We start from the raw sequence: 13,548 nt of genomic DNA on the forward strand, positions 1-13,548 counted from the left end.
GGTGCCTGCATGGGTTTGGTCTGGAGCTGCTCTGCCCTGCTGCACAGTCTGGCATATAGTTGTAATAGGACAGGGCCCCAGGACTTGAGATTTGTTATGTAGGGTTTAGTTTGGCCTCTAGATGATATTCCTAGATTGACACAGGATGGCTGGAGCTGTTAAGTTCTCATGCAGCACTTTGACTTTTGTCATCTCTTTCTTTCAGATGCAGATGGGTTAAACCCGTGGCAGAGAGCCCCCTACTGGTTGAAGGGGATTCCCGCAGGAAGGTGAGTCACCATTTGTGTTTGCAGGGCAAGTGTAAATGGTGGCTATGTTCCAGCACTCTTCTTTGTTTTTATTTTTAGGAGGTAAAGCTGGATAGCAGCAGTCAAGGTCAAGTGAGTGTGGTAAGCGGTGACCGGTGGAAAGAAAAAGTTGTTATTCCTTGGGTGTCAAGTTCTGGTACAGCTCCAAGCATCCATTGTCATTTGTGTGTTTCAGGTGGTCTGCTTGAGTTCTCTGAACCTCCTTGCCGGCAGGCCCGGCTCGCCATCCTTGTGAGCCCTCTGAAAGTATTATGGGACTCTTTGACCAAGCCTTCACCTTTTCCATTTGAATGGTGTTTCTGAGCAGCCTTTAGAAACAGCTGGGGAGCTGTGGCAAGTCGGGGAAGGAGGAGGAACGAGGGTCTGCTCGAGTCTCAGCAATGCCACATCATCTTGTCTCCTCCTAATCCAGGTATACCCTGCAACGACAGTGTCAGCCTTGGACTGCAGCCAAAGCGTGCGGCCTGAGGACCCTGGCCCTATTAGGAGACGGTGAGTAGCAGAATTGTCAGGTTTTGGCTGAGGCACCACAAAGCTAATGTACTGATGTTGGGTTTGGTTTTCTTTTTTGTAGCTGACTGAGAGAACAGCCCAGTGACGGCAGGAGCTTCCAGGACGGCAAGGCGGCCTTCTTTTGCGCCCAAGGCAGATTCACATCCCCAGGCGTCTGAGAGATAAGTCGAGGCTTGTGACCCACAGAGGGGGTGACATCAGGTTGTTGAGTTGGGACTCGCCAGGAGGGATTTTTGAGTCAGATTAGGAGGTGGGCATACCCAAGAAGGGGCCCCTTAGGCCAACATAAAGGGAAAATCTTGCTTTTGATCGCAGTGCCAAGGTATGCAGGGCACAGCAGTCCTGGTGCATGTCACTTGTCTAGTGTGTGTTCTCGGTCTTTTGACCATCTCGTGTCACAGGTGTTTTGCCTTAGCCCTTTGAGATGCTTATTGCAAATGCTGGGCATTATTCTTAGCATCTCTGCTCTTGGTGTTCCTCAGTGTGGTGCCGATACCATTGATCCTTTGATTTGTGAGCTTGGAGGTGCATCAGAATCACATCTCTCTTCAGCGACGTTGAGTCGGGTGTCTTTTCAGGTCTTGTTCTGAGCTGCATCGACAGCTGCGCACCACAACAATCCACTAAAGGGGATGAGGACTTGTGAAAATGCGAAGATAGCTAGAGGATTCTGCCCGTACAATTCTCAGGCATCCATTTTTGCGGTTCTTGGATCCTCTTTGTGTCAGCATCCACTTCTGCCATGTTTCTTGGAGCCCTGTCGGCTCACTGTCGGTCTCACCTAAGTCGTCTCATTCCTCATTCTCTCGGTCCTTGTGATCATCTAGCCCAGAGTTTTCTCTCCTTGTTGGGTCCCCTCATTTGTCATCTCCTGTGTCATGGGTGCCTGAGTGGGTTTGGCCCAGAGCTGCTCTGCCCTGATGCATACTTTGGTGTATGGGTGTAATAGAACAAGGCCTGTGGACTTGAAATTTGTGATGTAGGGTGTAGTTTGGCCTCTAGATGGTATTCTGAGATTGACACAAAATGGCTGGAGCTGTTAAGTTCTCATGCAGCACTTTGACTTTTGTCATCACTTTCTTTCCGATAGAGACGGATGAAGTCCGTGGCTGAGCGCCCCCTACCAGTTAAGGGGGTTCCTGAGGGAAAGTCAGGCACTGTTTGTCTTTGCCGAGCAAGTGTACATGGTGGCTGTGTTACAGCATTGTTCTTTGTCTTTGTTCTTAGGAGGTAAAGCCAGATCTCAGCAGTCAAGGTCAAGTGAACGAGGTAAGAAGTCACTGGTGGTAAGAACCACTTGTTATTCCTTGGGTGCCAAGTTCTGGTACAGCTCTAAGCATCCATTGTCATTTGTGTGTTTCAGGTGGTCCCCTTGTATTATGCTGAACTCATCACCGACCAGCCGATGGACCCATCTCGCCGCCCTCGTGAGTCCTCTGCAAGTATCACGGGACTCTGCGTTTAAGCCTTTGCCTTTTCCATGTGAAGGTACCGTCCGGGTAGCCTTCGGCAACGGCCGAGGAGTTGCGGCAAGTCAGGGAGGGAGGGAGGAGGAGCGAGGGTCCACTCAAGTTTCAGCAATGCCCCATCACCTCGTTTCCACTCAACCCAGGTATACCCTGCAATGACGGCGTTTGCCTTGGAGCACGGCCAGAGCGTGAGGTCCGAGGACCTGGGCCCTCTTAGGAGACAGTGAGTTGTGGAATTATTGGGTTTTGGCCGACGTGCCACTAAGCTCGTGTACTGATGTTCAGTTTTCTTTATTGTAGCTGACCGAGAGTCAACAGCCTGGCAATGGCAGGAGCTTCTGGGACGGCGAGAGGTGGCCTTCTTTTGCGCCCCAGGAAGATTCACATCCCCAGACGTCCGTGAGATAAGTTGAGGGATATGACGCGTGGAGGGAATGAAAGCGGGGTGTCGGGTTGGGGCTCTCTGGAAGGGAGTTTTGAGTCAGCTTTGGAGATGGGGATACCCAAGAAGGGGCCCCTTAGCCCGCATAATGGAAAAGTCTCACGTTTGATCGCAATGCTGAGGTGCCCAGGGCAGAGCAATCCGAGTGCGTGTTGTGTCACTTGTCTATTGTGCATGCCATGTCTTTTGGGCGTCTTGTGTCACAGGTCTTTTGCCTTAGCCCTTTGATGTGCTTGCAGTCATGCTTTCTGCCGAGAGTTCTCTCTCCTTGTTGCATCCCCTTGTTTGTCATCCCCTGTGTCACGGGTGCCTGCATGGGTTTGGCCCAGAGCTGCTCTGCCCTGCTGCATACCCTGGCACGTAGGTGTAATAGAACAGGGCCCAAGGCCTTTAAATCTGTAACGTAGGGTGTAGTTTGGCCTCTAGATGATATTCCTAGATTGACACAAGATGGCTGGAGCTGTTAAGTTCTCATGCAGCACTTTGACTTTTGTCATCTGTTTCTTGCAGATGCAGACGGATTAAATCCGTGGCAAAGCGCCTCATACCGGGTGAGGGGATTCCCGCAGGAAGGTCGGTCACCGTTTGCGTTTGCCGAGCAAGTGTAAATGGTGGCTCTGTTACAGCATTGTTCTTTGTCTTTGTTCTTAGGAGGTAAAGCCAGATCTCAGCAGTCAAGGTCAAGTGAGTGAGGTAAGCGGTGACCGGTGGACTGAACTGGTTGTTATTGTTTCGATGCCAAGTTCTGGCACTCTAAGCTTTAAGCATCCATTGTCATTTGTGTGCTTTAGGCAGTCCCCTTGTGTTATGCCGAAACTCCTTGCCAACTGGCTGATGAACCTGGCTCGCTGCTGTTGTTAGCCCTCCGGAAGTATTACAGGACTCTGCGACGAAGCCTTTACCTTTTCCATTTGAACGTGCTATTCGGGTAGCCTTCGGCAGCGGCCGAGTAGTTGCAGGGAGTTGCGGAGGGAGGGAAGAGCGAAGACCCGCTCAAGTTTCAGCGATGCCGCATCACCTCGTCTCTTCCTAACCCAGGTTACGCTGCGACGATGACGATGGCGTTGGTCTCAGAGCGTGGCCAAAGCATGCGGCCCGCGGACCCCGGCCTTTTTAGGAGACGGTGAGTGGTGGAATTGACAGGTTTTGGCTGAGGTGCCACTAAGTTCGTGCACAGATGTTTGTCTTGTTTTCTTTATTGTAGCTGACTAAGAGATAACCAGCCCGGTGAAGGCACGAGTGCCCTGCATGGTGATGTGGCCATCTTTTGCACCTGAATCAGATTGACATCCCCAGACATCCAAGAGATAAGTTGAGACCTGCGACCCACAGTAGGGGTGAAAGCGAGGTGTCGAGTTGGGACGCACCGGGAGGTATTTTTGAGCCAGATTTGGAGGTGGGGATACCCAAGAGGGGACCCCTTAGGACCTGTAAAGCGAAAGTCTCGCTTTTGATCACAGTGCCGAGGTGCGCAGGGCAGAGCAGTCCCGGTACACGTCACTTGTCTATTGTGCTTTCTGTCTTTTGTGCATCTCATGTCACAAGTCTTTTGCCTTAGCCCTTTGCGATGCTTATTGCATATGCTGGGCGTTATTCTTAGCACCTCTGCTCTTGGTGTTCCTCAGTGCAGTGCCGATACCATTGATCCTTTGACTTGTGAGCTTGGAGGTGCATCAGAATCACATCTCTCTTCAGCGACGTTGAGTCGGGTGTCTTTTCAGGTCTTGTTCTGAGCTGCATCGACAGCTGTGCACTGCCATGATCCATTATAGGGGATGAGGACTTGTAAGTATGCGAAGATAGATAGAGGATTCTGCCCGTCCAATTCTCGGGCATCCATCTTTGCGGTTCTTGGAATAAGTCCTTCTGTTATCATCCTCTTCTGCCAGGGTTCTTGCAGCTTCCTTGGCTCACCATCAGTCTCGCTTAGGTCATCTCATTCCTCATTTGCTTGGTCCTTGCGATCATCTAGCCCAGAGTTTTCTCTCCTTGTTGGGTCTCCTCGTTTGTCATCTCCTGTGTCCCGGATGCCTGCATGGGTTTGGTCCAGAGCTGCTCTGCCCTGCTGCACAATCTGGCATATGGTTGTAACAGGACAAGGCCTGGGGACTTGAAATTTGTGATGTAGGTTGTAGTTTGGCCTCAAGATGGTATTCTGAGATTGACCCAAGATGGCTGGAGCTGTGAAGTTCTCATGCCGCCCATTGACTTTTGTCCTCACTGTCTTTCAGATGCAGACGGATTAAATCTGTGGCTGAGCGCCCCTGGACCGGGTGGGTTGGTTCCTGCAGGAAGGTCAGTCACTGTTTGTCTTTGCCGGGCAAGCATAAATGGTGGCTATGTTACAGCGTTGTTATCTGTCTTTATTTTTTGGAAGTAAAGCCAGATCTCAGCAGTCAAGGTCAAGTGAACGAGGAAAGAAGTCACTGGTGGTAAGAACCACTTGTAATTTCTTGGGTGCCAAGTTCTGGTACAGCTCTAAGCATCCGTTGTCATTTGTGTGTTTCAGGGGGCCCCCTTGTATTACGCCGAACTCCTCGTCGACCGGCCGACGGACCCGTCTCGCCGCCCTCGTGAGTCCTCTGCAAGTATCATGGGACTCTGCGATGAAGCCTTTACCTTTTTCATGTGAAGGTACCGTCCGGGTAGCCTTCAGCAATGGCCGAGGAGTTGCGGCAAGTCGGGGAGGGAGGGAGAAGCGAGGGTCCACTCAAGTTTCAGCAATGCCACATCACCTCATCTCCTCTTAACTCAGGTATACCCTACAATGACTGTGTCAGCCCTGGGGCGTGGCAAAAGTGTGTGGCCCGAGGACCCCAGCCTTCTTAGGAGATGGTGAGTAGTGAAATTGTTGGGGTTTGGCTAATGTGCCACAAAGTTCCTGTGCTGATGCTTGGTTTTCTTTATTGTAGCTGACTAAGTGACAACAGCCTGGCAATGGCAGGAGCTTCCACGATGGTGAGGCGGTCGTCTTTTGCGTCCCAGGTGGATTCGCAACTCAGGAAATCTGAGAGATAAGTCAAGGGGATGAAAGCGGAGTATCGAGTCGGGGCTCGCTGGGAGGGATTTTTGCGTCAGCTTTGGAGATGGGGATACCCAAGAAGGGGCCCCTTAGCCTGCATAAAGGGAAAGTCTTGCATTTGATCACAATGCTGAGGTGCACAGGGCAGAGCTGTCTCAGTGCATGTTACGTCAATTGTCTATTGTACATTCTGTGTCTTTTGGGGATCTTGCGTCTTTGCTCTTTCGCCTTAGCACTTCGATGTGCTTGCAGTCATGCTTTCTGCCAAGAGTTCTCTCTCCTCATTGCATCCTCTTGTTTGTCATCTCCTGTGTCGCGGATGCCTGCATGGGTTTGGTCCAGAGCTGCTCTGCCCTGCTGCACCGTCTGGCATATGGTTGTAATAGGACAAGGCCTGGGGACTTGAAATTTGTGGTGTACGTTGTAGTTTGGCTTCAAGATGGTATTCCTAGACTGATACGGGATGGCTGGAGCTGTAAATATCTAATGCAGCTCTTTGACTTTTGTCATCGCTTTCTTGCAGATGCAGACGGATTAAATCTGTGGCTGAGCGCCCCGTACCCGGAGAGGGGGTTCCCACGTGGAGGTCAGTCACTGTTTGTCTTTGCAGGGCAAACATGAATGGAGGCTGTGTTACAGCATTGTTCTTTGTCTTTGTTCTTAGGAGGTAAAGCCAGATCTCAGCAGTCAAGGTCAAGTGAACGAGGTAAGAAGTCACTGGTGGTAAGAACCACTTGTTATTCCTTGGGTGCCAAGTTCTGGTACAGCTCTAAGCATCCGTTGTCATTTGTGTGTTTCAGGGGGCCCCCTTGTATTACGCCGAACTCCTCGTCGACCGGCCGACGGACCCGTCTCGCTGCCCTCGTGAGTCCTCTGCAAGTATCACGGGACTCTGCGATGAAGCCTTTACCTTTTCCATGTGAATGTACCGTCCGGGTAGCCTTTGGCAACGGCCGAGGAGTTGTGGCAAGTCGGGGAGGGAGGAGGAGCGAGGGACCACTGAAGTTTCGGCAGTGCCGCATCACCTCGTCTCCTCTTAACTCAGGTATACCCTGTGATGACGGTGTCGGCCTCGGGGTGTGGCAAAAGCGTGTGGCCCGAGGACTCCAGCCTTCTTAGGAGACAGTGAGTTGTGGAATTGTTGGGGTTTGGCTGATGTGCCATGAAGTCCCTGTACTGATGTTTGGTTTTCTTTATCGTACCTGTCGAAGAGACAACAGCCCGGCAATGGCAGGAGCTTCCAGGACGGTGAGGTAGTCTTCATTTGCGCCCCAGGTGGATTCACATCCCTGGACGTCTGAAAGATAAGTCAAGTGGCTGAAAGTGGAGTATTGAGTTGGGGCTCGCCGGGAGGGATTTTTGTGTCAGCTTTGGCGATGGGGATACACAAGAAGGGGCGCCTTAGCCCACATAAAGGGAAAGTCTCACATTTGGTCGCAATGCTGGAGTGCGCAGGGCAAAGCAATCCAAGTGAATGTTGCATCAATTGTCTATTGTACATTCTGTGTCTTTTGGGCTTCTTGTGTCTTTGCTCTTTTGCCTTAGCCCTTCGATGTGCTTGTAGTCATGCTTTCCACTGAGAGTTCTCTCTCCTTGTTGCATCCCCTAGTTTGTCATCTCCTGTGTCACAGGTGCCTGCATGGGTTTGGCCCAGAGCTGCTCTGCCCTGCTGCATACCCTGGCACGTAGGTGTAATAGAACAGGGCCCAAGGCCTTTAAATCTGTAACGTAGGGTGTAGTTTGGCCTCTAGATGATATTCCTAGATTGACACAAGATGGCTGGAGCTGTTAAGTTCTCATGCAGCACTTTGACTTTTGTCATCACTTTCTTGCAGATGCAGACGGATTAAATCCGTGGCAGAGCACCCCATACCGGGTGAGGGGATTCCCGCAGGAAGGTCGGTCACCGTTTGCGTTTGCCGAGCAAGTGTAAATGGTGGCTGTGTTACAGCATTGTTCTTTGTTCTTAGGAGGTAAAGCCAGATCTCAGCAGTCAAGGTCAAGTGAACGAGGTAAGAAGTCACTGGTGGTAAGAACCACTTGTTATTCCTTGGGTGCCAAGTTCTGGTACAGCTCTAAGCATCCATTGTCATTTGTGTGTTTTAGATGGTCTGCTTGTATTACACCAAAACCCCTTGCTGACCAGCTGACAGACCCGGCTTGCTGCCCTCGTGAGCTCTCCAGAAGTATTAAGGGGCTCTGCGACGAAGCCTTTACCTTTTCCATGTGAAGGTACCATCCGGGTAGCCTTTGGCAATGGCCAAGTCGTCGCAGTGAGTTGCGGAGGGAGGGAGGAGCGAGGGCCCCCTCAAGTTTCGGCAATGCCACATCACCTTGTCTCCTCTTAACCCAGGTATACCCTGCGACGATGGCGATGGCGTTGGCCTCCGAGCGTGGCCCAAGCGTGCGGCCCGAGGACCCCGGCCTTCTTAGGAGACGGTGAGTGGCGGAATTGACAGGTTTTGGCTGAGGTGCCACTAAGTTCATGCACTGATGTTTGTTTGGTTTTGTTTATTGTAGCTGACTAAGAGATAACCAGCCCGATGAAGGCATGAGCTTCCCGCATGGCGAGGTGGCCTTCTTTTGCACCTGAATCAGATTGACATCCTCAGTCATCCAGGAGATAAGTCGAGGCCTGCGACCCACAGAGGGGCTGGAAGGGAGGTGTCGAGTTGGGACTCAGCGGGAGATATTTTTGAGTCAGATTTGGAGGTGGGGATACCCAAGAAGGGGCCCCTTAGGCCCCATAAAGCCAAAGTCTCGCTTTTGATCACAGTGCCGAGGTGCGCAGGGCAGAGCAGTCCCGGTACATGTCACTAGTCTATTGTGCGTTCTCTGTCTTTTGTGCATCTCGTGTCGCAGGTCATTTGCCTTAGCCCTTTGAGATGCTTATCGCAAACGCTGGGCATTATTCTTAGCATCTCTGTTCTTGGTGTTCCTCAGTGTGGTGCCAATACCATTGATCCTTTGATTTGTGAGCTTGGAGGTGCATCAGAATCACATCTCTCTTCAGCGACATTGAGTCGGGTGTCTTTTCAGGTCTTGTTCTGAGTTGCATCGACAGCTGTGCACTGCAACGATCCATTATAGGGGATGAGGACTTGTAAGAATGCGAAGATAGCTAGAGGATTCCACCCGTCCAATTCTCGGGCATCCATCTTTGCGGTTCTTGGAATCAGTCCTTCTGTTATCATCCTCTTCTGCCAGGGTTCTTGCAGCTTCCTTGGCTCACCATCGGTCTCGCCTAGGTCATCTCGTTCCTCATTTGCTCGGTCCTTGTGATCATCTAGCCCAGAGTTTTCTCTCCTTGTTGGGTCCCCTTGTTTGTCATCTCCTGTGTCCCGGATGCCTGCATGGGTTTGGTCCAGAGCTGCTCTGCCCTGCTGCACAGTCTGGCATATGGTTGTAATAGGACAAGGCCTGGGGACTTGAAATTTGTGGTGTAGGTTGTAGTTTGGCCTCAAGATGGCATTCCTAGACTGGTACGGGATGGCCGGAGCTGTGAAGTTCTAATGCAGCTCTTTGACTTTTGTCATCGCTTCCTTGCAGATGCAGACGGATTAAATCTGTGGCTGAGCGCCCCGTACCCGGAGAGGGGGTTCCCACATGAAGGTTGGTCACAGTTTGTCTTTGCAGGGCAAACATGAATGGAGGCTGTGTTACAGCATTGTTCTTTGTCTTTGTTCTTAGGAGGTAAAGCCAGATCTCAGCAGTCAAGGTCAAGTGAACGAGGTAAGAAGTCACTGGTGGTAAGAACCACTTGTTATTCCTTGGGTGCCATGTTCTGGTACAGCTCTAAGCATCCATTGTCATTTGTGTGTTTTAGACGGTCTGCTTGTATTGCACTGAAACCCCTCGCCAACCGGCCGACGGACCCGTCTCGCCGCCCTCGTGAGTCCTCTGCAAGCATCGCGGGACTCTGTGATGAAGCCTTTACCTTTTCATGTGAAGGTACCGTCCGGGTAGCCTTCGGCAACGGCCGAGGCGTTGTGGCAAGTCGGGGAGGGAGGGAGGAGGAGTGAGGGTCCACTCAAGTTTCAGCAATGCCACATCACCTCGTTTCCACTCAACCCAGGTATACCCTGCAATGACGGCGTTTGCCTTGGAGCACGGGCCAGAGCGTGAGGTCCGAGGACCTGGGCCCTCTTAGGAGACAGTGAGTTGTGGAATTATTGGGTTTTGGCCGACGTGCCACTAAGCTCGTGTACTGATGTTCAGTTTTCTTTATTGTAGCTGACCGAGAGTCAACAGCCTGGCAATGGCAGGAGCTTCTGGGACGGCGAGAGGTGGCCTTTTTTTGTGCCCCAGGTGGATTCACATCCCTGGACGTCTGAAAGATAAGTCAAGTGGCTGAAAGTGGAGTATTGAGTTGGGGCTCGCCGGGAGGGATTTTTGTGTCAGCTTTGGCGATGGGGATACACAAGAAGGGGCGCCTTAGCCCACATAAAGGGAAAGTCTCACATTTGGTCGCAATGCTGGAGTGCGCAGGGCAAAGCAATCCAAGTGAATGTTGCATCAATTGTCTATTGTACATTCGGTGTCTTTTGGGCTTCTTGTGTCTTTGCTCTTTTGCCTTAGCCCTTCGATGTGCTTGTAGTCATGCTTTCCACTGAGAGTTCTCTCTCCTTGTTGCATCCCCTAGTTTGTCATCTCCTGTGTCACAGGTGCCTGCATGGGTTTGGCCCAGAGCTGCTCTGCCCTGCTGCATACCCTGGCACGTAGGTGTAATAGAACAGGGCCCAAGGCCTTTAAATCTGTAACGTAGGGTGTAGTTTGGCCTCTAGATGATATTCCTAGATTGACACAAGATGGCTGGAGCTGTTAAGTTCTCATGCAGCACTTTGACTTTTGTCATCACTTTCTTGCAGATGCAGACGGATTAAATCCGTGGCAGAGCACCCCATACCGGGTGAGGGGATTCCCGCAGGAAGGTCGGTCACCGTTTGTGTTTGCCGAGCAAGTGTAAATGGTGGCTGTGTTACAGCATTGTTCTTTGTTCTTAGGAGGTAAAGCCAGATCTCAGCAGTCAAGGTCAAGTGAACGAGGTAAGAAGTCACTGGTGGTAAGAACCACTTGTTATTCCTTGGGTGCCAAGTTCTGGTACAGCTCTAAGCATCCATTGTCATTTGTGTGTTTTAGACGGTCTGCTTGTATTACACCAAAACCCCTTGCTGACCAGCTGACAGACCCGGCTTGCTGCCCTCGTGAGCCCTCCAGAAGTATTAAGGGGCTCTGCGACGAAGCCTTTACCTTTTCCATGTGAAGGTACCATCCGGGTAGCCTTTGGCAATGGCCGAGTAGTCGCAGCGAGTTGCGGAGGGAGGGAGGAGCGAGGGCCCCCTCAAGTTTCGGCAATGCCACATCACCTTGTCTCCTCTTAACCCAGGTATACCCTGCGACGATGGCGTTGGCCTCCGAGCGTGGCCCAAGCGTGCGGCCCGAGGACCCCGGCCTTCTTAGGAGACGGTGAGTGGCGGAATTGACAGGTTTTGGCTGAGGTGCCACTAAGTTCATGCACTGATGTTTGTTTGGTTTTGTTTATTGTAGCTGACTAAGAGATAACCAGCCCGATGAAGGCATGAGCTTCCCGCATGGCGAGGTGGCCTTCTTTTGCACCTGAATCAGATCGACATCCTCAGTCATCCAGGAGATAAGTCGAGGCCTGCGACCCACAGAGGGGCTGGAAGGGAGGTGTCGAGTTGGGACTCAGCGGGAGATATTTTTGAGTCAGATTTGGAGGTGGGGATACCCAAGAAGGGGCCCCTTAGGCCCCATAAAGCCAAAGTCTCGCTTTTGATCACAGTGCCGAGGTGCGCAGGGCAGAGCAGTCCCGGTACATGTCACTAGTCTATTGTGCGTTCTCTGTCTTTTGTGCATCTCGTGTCGCAGGTCATTTGCCTTAGCCCTTTGAGATGCTTATCGCAAACGCTGGGCATTATTCTTAGCATCTCTGTTCTTGGTGTTCCTCAGTGTGGTGCCAATACCATTGATCCTTTGATTTGTGAGCTTGGAGGTGCATCAGAATCACATCTCTCTTCAGCGACATTGAGTCGGGTGTCTTTTCAGGTCTTGTTCTGAGTTGCATCGACAGCTGTGCACTGCAACGATCCATTATAGGGGATGAGGACTTGTAAGAATGCGAAGATAGCTAGAGGATTCCACCCGTCCAATTCTCGGGCATCCATCTTTGCGGTTCTTGGAATAAGTCCTTCTGTTATCATCCTCTTCTGCCAGGGTTCTTGCAGCTTCCTTGGCTCACCATCGGTCTCGCCTAGGTCATCTCGTTCCTCATTTGCTCGGTCCTTGTGATCATCTAGCCCAGAGTTTTCTCTCCTTGTTGGGTCCCCTTGTTTGTCATCTCCTGTGTCCCGGATGCCTGCATGGGTTTGGTCCAGAGCTGCTCTGCCCTGCTGCACAGTCTGGCACATGGTTGTAATAGGACAAGGCCTGGGGACTTGAAATTTGTGGTGTAGGTTGTAGTTTGGCCTCAAGATGGCATTCCTAGACTGGTACGGGATGGCCGGAGCTGTGAAGTTCTAATGCAGCTCTTTGACTTTTGTCATCGCTTTCTTGCAGATGCAGACGGATTAAATCTGTGGCTGAGCGCCCCGTACCCGGAGAGGGGGTTCCCACATGAAGGTTGGTCACAGTTTGTCTTTGCAGGGCAAACATGAATGGAGGCTGTGTTACAGCATTGTTCTTTGTCTTTGTTCTTAGGAGGTAAAGCCAGATCTCAGCAGTCAAGGTCAAGTGAACGAGGTAAGAAGTCACTGGTGGTAAGAACCACTTGTTATTCCTTGGGTGCCATGTTCTGGTACAGCTCTAAGCATCCGTTGTCATTTGTGTGTTTCAGGGGGCCCCCTTGTATTACGCCGAACTCCTCGTCGACCGGCCGACGGACCCGTCTCGCTGCCCTCGTGAGTCCTCTGCAAGTATCACGGGACTCTGCGATGAAGCCTTTACCTTTTCCATGTGAATGTACCGTCCGGTAGCCTTTGGCAACGGCCGAGGAGTTGTGGCAAGTCGGGGAGGGAGGAGGAGCGAGGGACCACTGAAGTTTCGGCAGTGCCGCATCACCTCGTCTCCTCTTAACTCAGGTATACCCTGTGATGACGGTGTCGGCCTCGGGGTGTGGCAAAAGCGTGTGGCCCGAGGACTCCAGCCTTCTTAGGAGACAGTGAGTTGTGGAATTGTTGGGGTTTGGCTGATGTGCCATGAAGTCCCTGTACTGATGTTTGGTTTTCTTTATCGTACCTGTCGAAGAGACAACAGCCCGGCAATGGCAGGAGCTTCCAGGACGGTGAGGTAGTCTTCATTTGCGCCCCAGGTGGATTCACATCCCTGGACGTCTGAAAGATAAGTCAAGTGGCTGAAAGTGGAGTATTGAGTTGGGGCTCGCCGGGAGGGATTTTTGTGTCAGCTTTGGCGATGGGGATACACAAGAAGGGGCGCCTTAGCCCACATAAAGGGAAAGTCTCACATTTGGTCGCAATGCTGGAGTGCGCAGGGCAAAGCAATCCAAGTGAATGTTGCATCAATTGTCTATTGTACATTCTGTGTCTTTTGGGCTTCTTGTGTCTTTGCTCTTTTGCCTTAGCCCTTCGATGTGCTTGTAGTCATGCTTTCCACTGAGAGTTCTCTCTCCTTGTTGCATCCCCTAGTTTGTCATCTCCTGTGTCACAGGTGCCTGCATGGGTTTGGCCCAGAGCTGCTCTGCCCTGCTGCATACCCTGGCACGTAGGTGTAATAGAACAGGGCCCAAGGCCTTTAAATCTGTAACGTAGGGTGTAGTTT

General features: G+C 51.5%; 4 long non-coding RNA genes across 7 annotated transcripts; all 4 read left to right on the forward strand.

The window, feature by feature from the left end:
• The first annotated feature begins 275 nt into the window (after positions 1 to 275).
• On the forward strand, positions 276 to 11,432 carry LOC116443477. Of its 4 annotated transcripts, none has more exons than XR_004239921.1 (3): positions 276 to 389; positions 11,141 to 11,220; positions 11,302 to 11,432. It is a non-coding gene; the product is annotated as an uncharacterized LOC116443477 (long non-coding RNA). The 4 variants fall into 4 exon arrangements; XR_004239918.1 differs by lacking the exon at positions 276 to 389 and adding an exon at positions 2,286 to 2,344; XR_004239920.1 differs by lacking the exon at positions 276 to 389 and adding an exon at positions 6,700 to 6,714.
• LOC116443476 lies at positions 7,151 to 7,898 on the forward strand. Its single transcript, XR_004239916.1, has 3 exons — positions 7,151 to 7,652; positions 7,725 to 7,766; positions 7,861 to 7,898. It is a non-coding gene; the product is annotated as an uncharacterized LOC116443476 (long non-coding RNA).
• LOC116443479 lies at positions 7,902 to 8,944 on the forward strand. Its single transcript, XR_004239922.1, has 3 exons — positions 7,902 to 7,986; positions 8,108 to 8,193; positions 8,275 to 8,944. It is a non-coding gene; the product is annotated as an uncharacterized LOC116443479 (long non-coding RNA).
• A 1,001-nt stretch (positions 11,433 to 12,433) lies between the features above and the next one.
• LOC116443480 lies at positions 12,434 to 13,168 on the forward strand. Its single transcript, XR_004239923.1, has 4 exons — positions 12,434 to 12,513; positions 12,608 to 12,732; positions 12,852 to 12,931; positions 13,018 to 13,168. It is a non-coding gene; the product is annotated as an uncharacterized LOC116443480 (long non-coding RNA).
• The last annotated feature ends 380 nt before the right edge of the window (positions 13,169 to 13,548 follow it).

Source organism: Corvus moneduloides, chromosome 4 (genome assembly GCF_009650955.1).
Source record: "Corvus moneduloides isolate bCorMon1 chromosome 4, bCorMon1.pri, whole genome shotgun sequence".
NCBI lineage: Eukaryota > Metazoa > Chordata > Aves > Passeriformes > Corvidae > Corvus > Corvus moneduloides.